At 31.2% G+C, this 18,097-nt stretch overlaps 1 protein-coding gene and 1 long non-coding RNA gene across 2 annotated transcripts in view; one reads left to right on the forward strand and one right to left on the reverse strand.

The window, feature by feature from the left end:
* LOC139498786 (uncharacterized) overlaps positions 1-18,097 on the reverse strand; it is a 598,641-nt gene that overhangs the window by 89,562 nt on the left and 490,982 nt on the right. The gene's annotated exons all lie outside the window — the stretch shown is intronic.
* Positions 5,621-12,109, forward strand: LOC139498775 (uncharacterized). Its single transcript, XR_011658009.1, has 4 exons — positions 5,621-5,677; positions 8,131-8,209; positions 11,745-11,853; positions 12,054-12,109. It is a non-coding gene; the product is annotated as an uncharacterized lncRNA (long non-coding RNA).

Here is an 18,097-nt window from a genome sequence, read left to right on the forward strand (position 1 = left end):
AGCTGCATATGTTTTGCTTGAATTGTTAATGTCGGCTTATGAAAACGTAAACGCAGAAAATATAGCTCTTGACTCTGTGACTTCTATGATTTGAAAGACCGGTCTTAGGAAAGAGAGTCATCTCGACCTCAGTTTATTTCTGGCGTTCAATTATGAATAAAGAACTTCTTGTGCTTTTGGTAGTACGCTCATTTCATAAATTCAGATATCGTACTTTACAAACAGTCCATTTCAAGCAATATACCGTATTATTTTGTTATTGATCGTGTAAGTTATGCTCGATGGTTATCGATCCATCTCCGAGATATGGCTTCCCTTCACGAACATCACCCACAGATGGCAATTTAGTTTGCAAATGTTAATTTCACTGTATTTAAGACCAGCAAATTGTTCTTTTATATCACTATTGATCAAGCACAAAAAACAGAATAATGCAATTGTGAAAAGCGATGTTGGTGCCATAGGTTTACTCGAAAATCCCTTTGAGACGTTGGATGTAGATGAATTTAAAAGATCTAATGGTTTGAGTCATTCTACAACAGATGACCGACATCATGACGACTTTACGAAAACACAAAAGGTTTTATAAAGTGATGAACGAGTTTGGAAATCCATTTCTAGAAGAGTCGTCAGATTTGTAGATATTCAATGCATTTAAGGAAACTGTTGATTCGGTAGCAGGTAAGATAAGCATATTGAGATATTGGGACCAAACAATACGAAGATCTTTAGAAGCAAATGCAAAACGAAGGAAAACCTGCTTTTTATAACCAGATGAAAAAGAATAATTTTCTAGCATAGCCGTAAAATGAAACTAGAAACATCTTTGTCAAAAACAAAGAAGGAGAACCTTAAAAGTGATTGCGATCTCTTGTCTAGACTTTTCATTTAAAAGTAGGCAGTTTGGCTTGGAAGATTTCTTTAGCCATGAAAACCAAACTGCTCCTCTGTCTTTGTCTCAGGATGTCACTTTAAACAGTGGTATTATACGTTGTAAAGGGATGTACTTGAAACATTCTGCGATTTGCAATCAACTGATCTTAATTATGACGCATTTATCATTTGGAGTAACTGTTAATTCCAGGCCACCATGTGGAGCAAAAATGTTTGATGATTATGCAAAAGATGTCATACTGTATTATATAGAATCTTGAACCTATAAATGTAAAAGAGTAGACATTGTATTTGATGTTTACTAAATGCATAAATTTAAGGCTTGGACGAGAAAACGGCAAGGTACTGGTGCTAGACAGACAGTTGTTGGTCCTGGTAGAACGCCAAGAATTTGGCTAGTTTTCTATGTAAAGATGACAACCAAACGTAATTGTTTAAGTTATTGCCGACAAAATTGCTTCTTTAGAGACTTATAAAAGTGCTTATGTCAATCAAGTTGAAAATAATCTTTGCAATTTCAATATGGATACATCTAAGCTATACCTTGTAACCATGAAGAAGAAGATACACGAATTTTGGGCCATGCTAAGCCTAATACTGAAAAAAAGTAAAATCACAAAAATACTGAACTCAGAGGAAAATCAAATCGGAAAGTCCCTAATCATGGCAAAATCAAATGACAAAACACATCAAAAACGAATGGACAACAACTGTCATATTCCTGACTTGGTACAGGCATTTTCAAATGTAGAAAATGGTGGATTAAACCTGGTTTTATAGCGCTAAACATCTCACTTTGTACGACAGTGTCATCAAATTCCGTTATATTTACAGAGATGCGTGAACTAAACAGACATAATAAATAAAATAGTCAAAATATGGGTACAGCAGTCATCATCGTGTTACAATTTTAAAAGGAACAATTTAACAGAACACAAAAGCATCTATCAAATTAAAAACACATTCATTACTGTGTCTGACGTCAGAAATGTATACGTCACATATTTTTGTCGTTCAATGTTTATACAAACAATTTAAAAATTTTACGTGGGCAATGTTAGCATACAGGGTTAAAACATCAAAAGTATGTAAGAATTAATCTAAGAAATAGTCCGATATTTAAAATAGTCCAAAAGTTCTATAGAATTTATTAGAATCCACAAATGGTTCATTCCACTGCGTGATTGAATAATTTTGACGTTTGTGGTTCAACATCTTTTTCCCAACTTTCTAATAGAAATATAACATAATGACATTTTATAGAGCAATAACATACTGACAGGATCTTTTAAAGTACAGAGTCACGTTATAAGAACCAAAGAAACACAAAAAGTCGCATTTACAAAACACACCAGCAAAAATTAAAGATAATACAAACACATTGACGGGATGTATAAGTACCGAGCCACGTTAAATGTATATCACAGAAAACAATCCAACAGTAAAAGTCACATTAATAATAGAGCAAATACAAATAAAAGTACAATATAACACGTTGTTAAAATGATAAACAACGACAGTACGCAGAATCTATACACCAAGACCATCATGTATTATTTGCGAAGTTTATACGCAATATTTATCAACAAGGTCTTGGTACCTTCCGATGAACTTTTTTAGAAAAAAGGACGAAACGTTCTTTGACATACCCCTGGTTCATCAACTTTCTGCTCAGACAGTGATGTCGTTTTACAAAGTCTGAGTAGGTGCTGCAAGCTCTTGAATATCGAATAAGTTGGGAAATATATATACCATATGAAAGTGGTTGTAAAAGTAATTTTAAGTTGTACTGACACAGATGATGTAGTATTAAGAATTGCAGCAAGGTTAGTCGTGGACAATTTGTGGATAGGTTTTTGAAGGAATAAAGATTTTTGATGGCTTTCTGTACATAACATTTCAAATGCGTTTGGTCTTCGTGTAGCTGCTCGTCCTTTCTTCCATGTATGTAGTTGGTGGGACACTGTGTCGGCATTTCGTGGGAAAATGAAGAGCCCAGCTTGGCAGTAATGGGAAGTATTACCAGATGTAACGGACGATTGTGCCTGTAATAGTATGAAGACACAGTTATGGACATCATTAAAGCATTTGTTTGCATTATGTATGGCAACATCAACATTTTCTGTTAACGTGGCACGATTTAAATCGTTTGCCACGAAGCAGCGGCCTCTTCCGGCGAAGTACATCATAAGAGAAGTATATCAAGGTGGACATGTTTGGGCGCATTCGACAAGAACGTGTACCAAGTTATGAACAGTGGGGTTGGATGAAAGAAACAAATTACTGACAGTTGGAAACAAAAATGGACTTCTTTGGCTGCCGTTGCATCCTCGTGTCAGGAACTTTGAACTGCGGATGCAAGAAATACAGCTGTGTTGGTAGCTGTAAATGCTGCCGGTTTTACATTCCTTGTATGGGTTTGTGTATTGGCAATGTCAGATAATTATAAGATAAGCAACCTGTCTTTCTAACCAAATTAGGCATTGTAACTTAACAAAGTAAGTAATATATCTTGTTAAATTGATGGAAATGATCAGAATTGACATTTTCCACGTTTTTGCCGTCAATTTGGAACCGGAAGTCACTCTTTTTCTTCATTTATGTATTTTTTTTGTATCGTACTTTAGGATCTGTAATGTACGTTCTATCAAAACTTACATTGGATCATACCTTTAACACAGCTTTCAAAGGATTTACGAAATGTAGCCAATTTGATATGACGCCATTTGCGAAATGAGCGGTGGCCATTTCGATTTTTTTTTTATGGCCAGCAGCTGATTGTTTTTAGTATCATTTAGTGTGAACCTTTATCCCAAATTTCATGCTTGTGTCACGATTTGTACATTTATTTCCATAATATATCCGACTATTTGTATCAATGCGTATAAAACAATAATTTCCAAAATACAACTATTTCTTTAAATAAAAAAATAGAATATGATTGTAAATATTGAAGCACAAAAATAGTGTAATACAAGGTAAATAAATTACAGAAGATCCTATATCAAATGTCAAAATCAAAAGATCAAACACAACAAACGAATGGATGCACAAACAAGCAACATTCAGAAAATGTCCTTGACATTCGACATTGACACATGTTCTTATTGGTGTACAAAGTACCTTAAATTAAGATATCCTAAACTATATATCACTAACGAATCGTGAGTTACCTTTACATATCACTTATGTCAAATACAAAAATTAAAATAATTTTCATACGTAGTCCGATTCGATTTAATTATCCAAAGCATCGTTAGGATTTAAACAGCCATTTGGGAAATAAGTTTCAGTTATTTATTTTACGGTTGCGTACACAAGACAAACAGTGTTCGGTAGATAAGTTTTACAAGGAATATTGTTCGGATCATTAGGGCAAAATGACAAAGCACATACGCAGTGCGATAACATATAAAACAAAAAGTAAACGACATATTGTTAAACAGGAAAGTGACGCACGAACAAATTTTGCCGGAAAGAAAAAAAAAACCAAAAATCAATTGTGCATGGAAAAATTGAAAGGAAAAGATAACTCTTATGTCTACCGGAAGTGTGATTCGGTTGTGTGCTGCACGATACCAAGGAAAAATTGACAAGTGGTGCTACACATTAAGAGATTGGTAGGAATAAAAGCGTACATACCAAATATGAATAATTATTAAAAGAACCATGCATTTATTTATTTTGAGTAAATATTCAACATGGCAAAAGCGATCCTTCACTGAAATATATTTTTTTTTAATATAAAGAGGTGTTATAGCTATCCTTATCATGGATGTCTAATGAGCCATTAAGATGGACAATTTAGTGTGAAAATTTCAAAAACGTCACTCCAGTGCTTTTAACTTTATATGATTCTTCCTCTGCCGGTATTAAATTTCCCGTCAGAGTTGTGCCCCTTATACTATATTCTATATCAGAGAACACATATAATCACTGATAATGAATGATAAAATATTTTTTCTCTTATCATGGAAATAAAGCAATCAAAATGACAATAACAATAAAGTAATTCAATATTGTTCATTATCTAAATAATTTTATTGACATATTATCATTTAAGAGCCCCCGTGATAAAAGGGTAGGTGTAGGGGGGTCTGAACATAAAAGCACTGTGAGTGAAATAAAACCTGAAAAAAAAGAAGCTGCACATGAAATAAAATTGTAAATATTAAAGTAAAAGGTACTACTAAGAATTACTCAGTCGTTCTTAGAGATCATGCAAAAATGATAAATAGAAATGACAACCCTGCATTTACATTATAGCATTCACTAGCAAATGACTAGTTGTACATGATTAAATTAATGGTACTAATATGATGGACCTTATTAAATACATAATTATAACATGAGACTATAGAATTACAAAAGGAGAACAGAAACAATAAACATATATAAGTTCAATAAGTTAAGTCCAGACTTAGTGCCTTTTAGTCAAATGTGTTACAACTATGAGAAATAAAGAGTACTTACCCAAAACATGGAATATAAGTTAGAGTAAACATGAAGCGAGCACATGGAATCAAACATGAAAAAAACCGGAAATATAACACACTAACAAAATTAAATGAAAAACCCAACAACATTGCAAGAACAAAAACTTACTCTTTACCACAATAGACATAAAAGAGAACACTGGAAGGGACGACAGCGTTGCTAAAAAATAACTCATTACCATCCTCTTATATCAATAAAATACATTAAACTGAAGTATGTCTCTTTTTCAGTTACTGAGTTAAAACAACGAAACATTGATTTCATCTTATTTATGATTTGCAACACAGTAAGTATTTTTCATTTAAATATCATTTAAATATCAATAAAGTCAATGGTTATATTTTTTTTCATATCATCCTTTGAATTTTAATGTTCCTTCTCTAATACCTATAACACTTCCATTGCATGTCACAAGAAAAAAATGAATTCAGTTTATATGCATGTTCTCTTCTCTCTTGCTCTTATACAACACACACTTTATAGTGTATGCACCTCTTGATCCTTATTCACCCTCTGCTTTATGCTAGTTGGCTTTGTAACATGTAAGCATGGCGAACGATCTTAACACATATTCGTGTGGATCATTAATCAGGCTCTGCAAGTGTTATGCAACCTGAGGGTTCCACTAGTGCTATAAATTGAATTTTCTTAAATCTATGTATTAAAGTGAGACAAGTTTAATATATTTTCAGGAGCTTATTTTTCATTATCTGTATTTGAAGTTTGAAGTTGGACTTTGGTATAACTGAAGATAAAAGGAACTTGGTAAGCTTCTGTTTAGATATTTTAGATTAAGAGATAACTGTGTTGTAAAACAAATGCAGCATTTAAATTTTTTAAGAAGGAACCAATCTCTTCATAAGAAATTTAAACTTTTGAGTTATTGAAGAATGTATTTTGTCTTTTTGTTATCTATTAGCATGTCATTGATTTGTTGTCTTATTGATGTACATACCACATCTCCTTTTATTCATATAACAATGAATAATTATGAAGTAATGAAGAATCTTTAATACTGAAATACTCATATTTATATTTAAATAGAAATTCTTCACTAACTATTTATGCAGTCTTGACTGTGTGAGTTAAAAGTAATGATGACAATGTTGTTGTTTTTTGTTACATCAAAATCATTTAGTATATAAAGCATAAAAGAATTATAAACAGTGGGAGAATTGATTTAAAAGCTCACTAGACCTTGTGTTACTTTGTTTACTATGCATCGACAATGAATAAAACTTTGATTTTATTTTATTTAATATACTAGTGATACAAGACATTAATAGGGGAGATAATTATTTAATATTATAAGGATTACTTCCCTTGTTCATATGCTAACATTTCAAATATCTTCACATTTGAAAAAAAAACAAAAAGAAAAAATATAATACTTATTCCCTCCCAGGAATATGCAGCAACCAACTCAAAAATAAAAATGCATACAAGATGTAAAAATTTTTAAATTGAAAACAAAACTAAATTAAAAATACTTAAATTTCAGAAAAATGGCTAGATGTGCATTTTTGGCATACCCTTACTTTCAGACTCCTGTTCCTGAAGAAGGATATATTTCACTATATAATGGAAGTGCAGCACTTTTATATCGCTGTGTTTATAATGAATATTTTGGGATAGAAACTGATTCTGAAATCGAGGAATCAGTCAGTAATCTGTCTTCAGGGTGTTTGTGTGAAATTTGTAATGTTGTCCATGGAAGTATAAATTGTGTAAATGGAGACACTATCTATTCTCCAGATATCTTTGATTCTATCGATTCATTTGTAAGTTCAAATGCAGATAAAGTTGAACATACAGATGAAGGGCAATATCAGGAACTAGAATCAAATACATTTGAGTCATACTTTTTAAGATCTGATTCAGAAACTGATTCTTTGAATCAGTCCTCAAGTGTAGATATTGAATATACTGATGACGAAGATATTCGACAGAATTTGATAGACACAGGTCATATTCAAATTGTTGACATAATGGAATCTGATTCTTCTTCACATTCAGCTAGTTTAATTAACACACAGTGCAGGGGACCATACTATCCTCCTGATGATACTGACAGTGATGACTCACTAAGCATTGTGCATAATTAAAGTATTAAATTTTACAGAAACTAGTTGATTGGCCAAACATTTTGTGAAGTTTCTTAAATTGTATACTAATTTTGAACAATAAATTTTAGTATGAAATCAAAATGAGTCTTAGAATTAGTATGTCCAAAGTGCCATCTATGTATCAATAACAGAAAATAAGGTAAAAAAAATGGTACATTTGTTCTATCCAAGCACTAATTTTACTAAAATAAAGTCTGATCATGGTGACACTGTTTGGATATGTGAGTTTTCATAGCACAAGTTGTGTCAAAAGCATGTTTTGAAACTTATTCGTTTTATGATTACAGCTAATTTCTTAATGCATGTAAAGCAAGACTTTGGTTTTTTTTATTGTACTATTGTAATAGGGATAATGTCCAATCAAATTTAAATATGATATATACAAGTTAAAATATATATATATTGTTTGAAGATGTCAATGTTACTTATAAATCTTGAATTAAAATTTATACAAACAGAGCAAGCAAGCCTTTTAAAGTTGTTCTCTACAAGCATTAGGAAATGAGCTGTAAAACTAAATTTTTTCATACACCTGATTTTTTAAGATTTTACTGCACTAGTAATTTATGTGAATTTGTTATTAGTGTTGATCAGTACTGTTTTTTTTTTTTAGATTGATGCAAAACACAAGTTTCCTTAAACTACAGTGGATGTGTTGTTATGAAAACACAATGTGATCTTATTGTAATTTGGTATGTAGATCATTTTTCATTACAGTTTTTTAAAATTGCTTTTTTTTATTATTTAATTCTAATATAATTTTTTGTGCTGCTTGTATTACCCTTTGCTTTTATTTTGCAATTATATTTTGTTGTGCTTACTTGCTATTGCTTGCTTATGCTTGATTCTTTATTTCTTCAAAACAGAGAATTATGGTAAATATCTGAGATATTTTTTCATTTGTGAACTGTCATGGCAAAAATAACAAATAAAATAGTGAAGGAAATATATGATAGATTAAATGGAAATGTTAAAAAGCTACATGTAGCACTATGTGATGTGGCTGGTGTGCATATTGATACCGTAAATGCATATAGTTTGCAAATCAAAGCCAGAAGAGTAGCACATTTTATGAAAAAATTAGGTTACCACAGCGGGGAACGGTTTATAACCTATAGCTTAAGACAATTTAAATTACCAAAACTTGTACTATCAAAGTTACCTAATACATGTATTACTGGAAATATCAAACATAATAGCCAGGAAAGAATCATTTTAAATTTAGAAAGACAGATGCATGCAGAATTGGCGAAATAAATGGAGAAATCTAAATTTATCCAAAATAAACCAAAAAATTAAGCGCCAGTCTTGTACTATTAGCAGATTACAACAACAAGTTAAAAAACTGAAATTTGAGAGAAATATAGGTAAAATTGAATACGCTATAGAAAGTGTTGAAAAGGGAGTGCAGTGTAACACTTTAAACATGTTAAAAGGCTTGATCAGTGACCTTCACAGTGAAATAGACAATTTACATTCTGAATTAAATTCAGATGAAAATCAAAATATTGGTATAGAAACTATCACTGACAAACAGTTAAGTTTACGATTGAGTGAAAAAGGCAAGCCATATGATGAAAACATCAGAAAAGTATACTATGAATTTCTAAGTAGAAATATAGGGTTACAACATATTCAGCCAAATATTCGTACTGTTCTCTCACTCGTGAACTATGAAATTAATGAACTTCCAAGTGTTAGCACAGCATCAAAAATGATGCATGAATTAGGTAGTGTGTCAAGGCATCATATAGAGGATGAATTTAAAAATGATAAAAACTTAACTATGCACAGAGATGCGACTACTAAAAAAGGGAGAAACATATATGGTGTTGGATATTCAACTGAGTCAGGTAAAATTTTGACTGCAGGCGTACGAGAAGTTTCAGATGGTAAAGCTGAAACATATGTTAAGAATACAAAAGAAATCTTAATTGATATTTCTGAGAGTACCAACTTTTTAGAAAAAACATCAAACTTTATGACTGACAGAAGTGCAACTGAAATAAAAACCAATAGATTATTAAATGCTGAAAATAGTGCTACTGGTACATGCATGGATAACAATATCAATGAATTTAGATGTGCTGTTCATCCAGTATTGCAGTTTGCAGATATTTGTCAAAAAGAAATTATGAAATTTGAAAGTAATATTGGTTTTTGTGCTGCGTCAGATTCTAAAAGTTCTTCAGATTCAAAAACTTTGACACTGCTCAGATTTGTTTCCAAACTTTTTTATAAAGATGGGTCAGTAGATCCCTTGTATGCGTCGATTTACATGAAAGATAAAGGGATAAAATCAATTCCTGTAATGAATTTTAGAGGAAACAGATTTAATGTTTTTGTTTTTTAATGCAGCAGGGACATTTTATTTAGCTTCTCATTTGGTACAGTACTTTGAAAATTCTAAAAGCACACTAAATTTTACACACCGTTATATTTTGAAAGCACTAAAAGATGACAGAATATTGGCAATTTGCAGAGCTTTGGGCATCATATCCAAAATTATTACTGAACCATATTTAAACAGAGCATCTGATGAAAGTACTACTGCCCTATCCATGGGAAATGTGTATAATCGACTTATTGATGTACTAAAATGTTGTGAAGAAAACCCATATTTAATGCTAAAAAATGGTATTTCGCTATTTTTCGGACCATCCTCACAGCTGAGTGATGTATCTACGTCTCTCTTTGAAGAATCTCTATTGGACAGTCAGACAGAGGCTATACTTGCCAAATTAGTTGTTGTATTGCGCTGCAAATGTGAACTTTTATTTAAAGACTTTTTGAAAGATGGCAAATATCATGAACCTAGTAACAACATTATCAAAAAATCTGCATCTTGTCCACCAAATAATATTTGTTTGGAAAGACTTATGGCTAAAGTTGATTCGAAATTTAAAAGTGCACCTAATTGCAATATAAATAGTATAGAAAATACAATTATGTATAGTGGTAATAAAACTGGTGTATGGTTAGAGAAAAAATCTGCTGATGATAAAAAAATATTATATCTGAGGCAAGAAAATCTAACAGGAGTAATATTAAAATAATGAAAGAGAGAAAGAGTAATCTTTTTAAAAGTCATGTAGCAATAATAAGACAAAGGGAGGAACAACAGAAAAAGAAATAAGAAAAAAGAAGTAAACACAAACAAGATGTTTTAGAGCAAATGAGAGATATTGGAATTTGGGAAGATAGAAATAAAATAAATACAGAACTAGAGAAATGTCGAACCAAAACTAAAAAAATTAAAGCTTTAAAACAACAATTTAACATGTTAAAGGAGTTGGTTACAGTAAATTGTGAACAGAAACATTTATTTTTATACAGTTGCAAAGGAAAACCATACAGTGAACTGAAATTAGTAGAAAATCTTCTTCAACTTTTGGATATAAAAAAACATTAAAGTTCTCAAAATTCATCTGAAAATGATTTTTATTTGGCAAAATTATCTAAAGAACCAGAGCTACTTATTGGGTACCAAATTTTACATGTATGGCATGATGATGAAAAACAGACGGATTGCAACTGGCTAGGAAAAATTCTCACATATGAAAGTGGAACATTTAAGGTTATTGACAGTTCATAATCTGAAACTAACATTTTTTTAAATGGTGGATCACAAATCCTTTTCAACATAGCACATTACCAGTCCAAAATTAAAATATGAACAAAACTTTCCATGATTTAACTCAATTATTAAAACATTTTGCTATCATTGAAAGCTTAAGCATATAACAATAGACTTGTCACATTTATTGACTAGATTCTAGCTGTTGAATAAGCCATGATTTCAGTGAAGTAAAGAAGTTTAAGATCATATTTGAACACAACCACCTAGCATGTCTTTTATTGGTGCTTCTTATCTGTATTCTTTTCACTATGGTGAAGGTTTTGTTTGACATAATGACAAAGATGCATCCATTTTTCTTATGTATTGTTATGTATGTCTAAGCTAAAGTATATTATATATTAAAGTTGTTACTTTTAAATCATATAGGAGATAACTATCATATTTTGAAAGAATTAAGTTCTAAATATATTCAGTATAGATTGTATAAAACAAATTCAAAATGGGTATCAGCTTGATCATTTTCATAAATTAATGTTGAAAGATTTGTTTCAGTCATGATTTTGTTAAAGAGTTAATTTCTGCTATACTGAGTACTAGTATTCATAACTTTATGTATCATCACATGATTATGTCTTAATATATTACAGATTGAATATTGGAACAAAGACATATCAACCAGTAGTAGTAAAGAGTGCTATGATATGCAGATAGAAGAAATAGTGACAGATTATAAGAATGGTAGTCTGCAGTTCACAGGTTAATATTTTATTTCATAAATCATGATTATCCAGTAAAGGTATTATTTAATCATATTCATAACACAAAAGTATGACATTAACTGTAATAAGAACATTTTAAAGAAACTAGGTGCATTTTTTTTTAATATTGCATCAACATTATAATTATGTATACAAGATCTAAAAATACCTCTGTAAAATGTATCTTTTCACTTTCAGATAAGGATGCATAAGAAGAACAGTTTTTTTTAATAAAGAAAATAGACTATAGATAGTAAGTTGTATCATTGTTATCTCCCTTATATATTGGCTATTGACGTTAAAGAATTGAATTACTTCCCTTCACTTTGCAAATATGACAGAAGTTAACAGACACACTTAAAAGTACCAATTATACCAACAATCAATAAAAATTGGCATAACTCTATGTATATTTAGGCACAAACAAATTCATTTTCTCATAAATCATCGGTCAGACTTTCAGTTTATAAAAATAGGTAAAGTGGCTACATTAGTGTTTTGATAAAAAGAAAAAAAATTAAAGGAAAAAGTAAATCATCACGGAATGATCGAACAGGTAAAATAAACACCGATTCCGAAAATATATGGTTTCAATATACTTTCAACCGAAATATGGGTTAGTATAAGCAACTTCCGGTTTTGAAAATTATAGTTCTTAAAGGACACTTGAAACTGATCTATAAATGTCTTGTTGCAAGGACTTTTTCTATAAAGAAGGAAGATAATACTTCTTTCGATAGGTTCAAGTATATTAATTAAGAAATAATTCAGGGAAGCCATAGATTTGTTGGAAATTTACTCATTGCCTGGGCCGTGATATCCGAATTTTATCCTGAACGATAGCGAGATATATAATTAACGAACATCACGGCCCAGGCTAGTGTAAATTTACAACAAATATATGCATGGCTTCCATGAATTATTCTGATTCTAAAAGGACAAATACGGTCATTAAAAAAAAAACTGAAGCGAGGGTGGGTATGCTGTGTGTGTGGCTGTTCTTGTTTACTCCCTGTTAGAGAAAGCTCAAAAATTCTAATAACGCAGTAGCTTGTATGAATTAATTCGTGAATAAATAAAGGTAGCAGTACTATACCGCTGTTCGAAATTCATAAATCGATTGAAAAAAAAAAAACACACACAAATCCGGGTTACAAACTAAATTAGGGGGAAACGCATCAATTATGAGAGAAGAACTACGACACAACAGAAACACAACATTAAAATGTAACACACACAGAAAGGAACTATGATATAACAATGGCCATTTTCCAGACTTTGTACAGGACATTTTAAGAAACAAATGGTGGGTTGAACCTGGTTTTGTGGCATGCCAAACCTCCCGCTTTTATAGCAAAGTTAAATATAACATTAAAATGATAACATTACATGACAGGACTACAATACAAATAAATGGGAAAACATATAGGACAGAGAAACCCACGAATAATAGCTAACAAAAGGTACCAGGTTTAAAATTGTAATACGCCAGACGTGCGTTTCGTCCATACAAGGCCAACCAGCAACGCCCAGATAAAAGAAGTCCGAAAGCCAAAACAAGTACAAAGTCGAAGAGCAATGAGGACCAAAAGTTCAAAAAAATTGTGACCAATACGGCTAAGGTTTTCAGCCTAGGATAAGAACATGTTCATTATTTAAAATAATTCATACTTTTGCAAACAGTAAATTTTATGAAATGACTATATAATAGATATATATGATAAAACCAAAATGGTGACTAACTACAGAATAAAAACGGATACATTACATAAAACAACCTAAACCAGCACATAAAAATACACAGCCGAGTTAGCCAAAGCCATCAACTCACAAAGTGACGTCTTATTTGAACAGTTAAAAAAGATTTTCCCAAAATAAGATAGAATCAGAATATAACTCAAGGTTATATTTGTAAGACTGATATAACATTTATTAATTACAATGAAAATTACAATACTAATCAACCGCTAGACAAACATCTGTTTAATTCTTTTAATTCTCAAACCCTGCATTTGCCGTTTTAAATTTACATGTTTGTCTCGTTAGCTACCGTCAAATCAAAAGTTGACATTTCTTAACTAAGAAGCCGCCATGTTGACTTACTGAAATCAGTAAATATGCAAATGATGCAATAGAATAGAAAATAAAACAAATTATTATACGAATTTCGATGGTTCACTTAACCTTCAACTCTAGCGTTTTCATTTGTATGACGTCATGTTTTTAAAATGACTTAAATTCACCAAAAACATTAATAGACTTTCGCGGAATTTTATTTTATTTTGATTTTGTTGATTTCTCAGGGCTCTTGTGCAATAATTCTTTTTAAAAGACATCCGAATAAGAAATCTTTTTTGCAATTGCAATTCTTAAAACAATAAAATCGGCAAAGGGTTTGCAATTGAAACATCATCTGATATTCACGTTCTTGCTTTTTTATGCGACGTCAACGAAGCTACCTATAAACTATAAGGCTACTTCTATAACATACAAAGAACGAATTTGTACGATACAGAAACCTTTATTTAAACAGAAATTATTTAATGTACATTAAAATTGAATCTGATATGTGCATGGTCATGAATGTTGTACTTAATTCTCCACATTTGCCCAATATTCTTCTCATGAAACACTTTGTAATATTGATTGCAGATAAAATATGTAATGTTTTGATTCAACAATTTATTTACAACAGATAAAACAATTGTACATTTATTATGTTGATGTTGTTAACATCAAAAACCAAGTTCATTAACATAATGAAAGGAGATATAGAATGCATTGATAAGATATCAACCTAACAAAATACAACCGATAGGCAGGTATATTTGTAAACTACACACTTCATAAAAGTAGTATATATCTCACTGTTGAATGTTATAGGAAAAGCCTTTGAAAGATGTATATATAAACATATTATTAATTCAATCAAGGGATCTCTTGTCGAAACACCTGTTGGGATTTATGTTAAAAGACTCTCAACTCGTAACCAGCTATTATAATTCACTTATGTTTGAAGTCAGACCTTATAGTGCGGTGACAGAAGTGTAAAAAGTCGTCTAGATCGCGAGTTTAATCTCCCCAAATAACACACGGCTAAAAATGGTCTTAACTTAAAGACAAATATGTCTTCCTGTCGTCAGAATTTCGTACGGTCACATTTTTCTAAAAGTCGTTTTAATGACTAGTAGTATATTGGAGAGTTTCAACCCCCCTTTTTCAAAATGAAAAATTGTGTATGTTTGCTTACATTTAATTGAAATAGTTTTTCCTGAAGCCATTTTTATATGTCAAAATACTCTATTTAGTATTTTATTTTCTTCTTATCTATAAAATTTGCGCAGTTTGGACTGTTTAAAATTGAGGTAATTTTAATTGCAAATTCAGACACAAACTTTAGTTTCTTCTTCATAGTAGTAATAAAAATTATCCCATAATATTTTAAACATATAGTATTTCATAAAACTAATAAGTGATAAAAATTTCTATAGCCAAAATATGAAAAAAACCTTAAGAAATCAATGGAAAAAGAATGGACTAAAAACTTCAATTTCAACACGGAACTTAATCACTTGCCTTTCGTCACATTTTGTGTATTAGTCAATAATTTGCTCTCACCTGATATATGAAATCACTACCTTTTTCGCTATTATATACACATTTTTTCAATGAAAGTGCACATATATGGCACATACTTTGTTTGTATATGTTTATATTCTATGGTTTTTTTTTTTATAAAACATCAAATATACTTTGTCAGAATAGTCTTATTGTAAAATCAAAATAATTGACGGATAGTTTCAGTAAGTATTCCGTGATATGTCAAGTCCGTTGCAACTTACTCTATTAAGTCAAAAGAAAAGACAAAAGTCGTTCAATTTTATGCAGTGCTTATATGCAAAAAAACTCGACTGGAATTTTGAGTCAATTTACCCATATAGGAAAGTCGACTTCGTATCTGCATTGAATAAAAGATTGGATGAGGTGGACATCAAGATGTTTCATGCACAGGCACTTGTTTCTACGAAAAATTATCTTTGTGATTTTCCGTACGGGTATGGATAGTAAACTTCATATTGACAGAAACAAGTGCCTGTGATTTCATGCGATAGCTGTTAATTTGAAGAACTCCGTGTAGGCAGTTTATCATCGTTCATGCTACAAAAGTTACACAAGTTGACATATTTGTGCCCCCTTTTAGAGCGAGGAAGCTTCTTATCTGATATTTAATGACGACATACAATTATCAGACTGTTGTCCAGCAGTTTCGAGTATTTGTATGCGTTCTAGAATGCAGTCGTTCAACTGGAGCACTTATATATTTTGTTGAAACAAAACATTTTAGAAATATCAAAAAAATACTTTTAAGTTTGAATCAGATGAGCGTATGAAGAATGTATTATCCGTGTCAGATAAAGTTAAAATTGAAATAGTTTTTCCGTCCATCTTTTAAACTTCAAGCACTCTATCATTACAAATCATTTGCTCAAAACGAAAAAAGACAAAAAAAATCCAAACCCTTGGAAGCAGATATCTCAGATCACGATACTGCTTTTACCAATTTTAATTTATTTTGGCGATTGACAACGATTTAATGGTCATTCTCATGACACCGTTACTTGATAAATATAGATCTTTTCTTCCGACTGACTCTAGTTCAAAATATTCTACTTGTAACATAAGGTCTAAACTTATTGATTTCTATAAAAATTCAGTTGTCAAACAACTTCAACAAGTTCAAGGCAAATATAACATAATATATAGTAGCAAAATAACTATTTAAGATGCCACATCAGCTGCTAGGCAATTGAAAACTGACCTCAAAATATCAATGTCAACGGTAATAGACACAAATAACGAACAGATGTTTCATTCCGCTGCAAGTATACTTAGAAAAGACATCGAAACTCTAAAGAAGAATACCCAACTTCGGATGAATTGTCTCTTCCTTCTTTAATTCAGTTAATGCCTTCGTATTTATTGCAATTCATTTTATAGTTACTCGATGAAACTTAATACAGCAAAGACTATTCTCAGGAATTGACACCATAGAAATTGTGTAAAAAATGCTAAGCAATTGTTAAGTCAATCGTTTGTGTGGCCAATTTTGTTTTACTCTTTTCCATTTAGGATTTGCTTTACAAACGTACCATGAATTTTGTTCAAAACACCTTGTTGAAACATTGAATGTCAATGGATTTTATTCTTCTTAAAGTAAAGTGCGACACTATCTAATGTGTTGCCAACCATGAAATTGAGCGAATTCAAGATAGTGTATACATCTCGTATAATGTTTTCTCAGCATCTTTGCAGACACGCATATGGATGTCATCACACCTTCCCAAACCCCCTTTTAAATCTCTTTTAAATCTTGGATGAATTGATAGAGATGGTTTGAAGCTGGTATTTTTTTTAGGAACAACTGTCTTCGGACTTCCTACAATACCTTGTCTATATTTGTAAAGAAAAACTCAAAATAACGTGTTTGCTTTGAGCAAGACGTTTCATGTGCAGACCTGTGGACATGAGTGAAATGAGTAGAAATATTAAAACATGTCTTGTGACGGTTGATGAAAATGCAGATGATGAAGATAACGGTTGATTTGGTATTAAGCTTGTTGCACTGGTACACCCAGGTTAGGGGAGTGTTGGCGCGCCCTTTAAACAGTTAAACCCTGCCACATTCTGTATGTGTCAGTTTCAAGTCACGAGACGGTAATGCAGTGTTTGTCGTTTGTTTCTATATACTGTATTTGTTTGTTTCTTATTTATCTGGTACACTTATCGGGCAGTTAGATTTTTAGTTTGTTTACATTATTTATTTCGGGAATTGAAGACTATGCAGTATGAATTTTACTCTTTGTTGAAGCCCGTACGGGACCTATAATTGTAAGTTAATTTATGTCTCATTTGGTCTCATTTGCAATCATATCACATCTTTTTTTTTATATGGAATACTTATGAAGTTTGTGGTACATTGCAAGGAAAAAAAGGGGGATATAGGTACAAAACCTATAATGTAATAGATTTTAACCAGAGTAAAATACACAACAACAGATAATAATATGGAAGCAGTAATAATTGTGAGAAAAAACAAAAGCAACGAGAAGTCTATAAAAAAAAACCTGAAGTATCCGCAAATTACATTTGAGGTCATATTTGACTGTAGTGTTCTATTGCTTTGCTTTGATACCTCACCCAATATGATAGTTTGAAAAATAATTTTAAAGTATTGTCCTGCA

This window comes from Mytilus edulis, chromosome 12 (assembly GCF_963676685.1).
Source record: "Mytilus edulis chromosome 12, xbMytEdul2.2, whole genome shotgun sequence".
Classification (NCBI taxonomy): domain Eukaryota; kingdom Metazoa; phylum Mollusca; class Bivalvia; order Mytilida; family Mytilidae; genus Mytilus; species Mytilus edulis.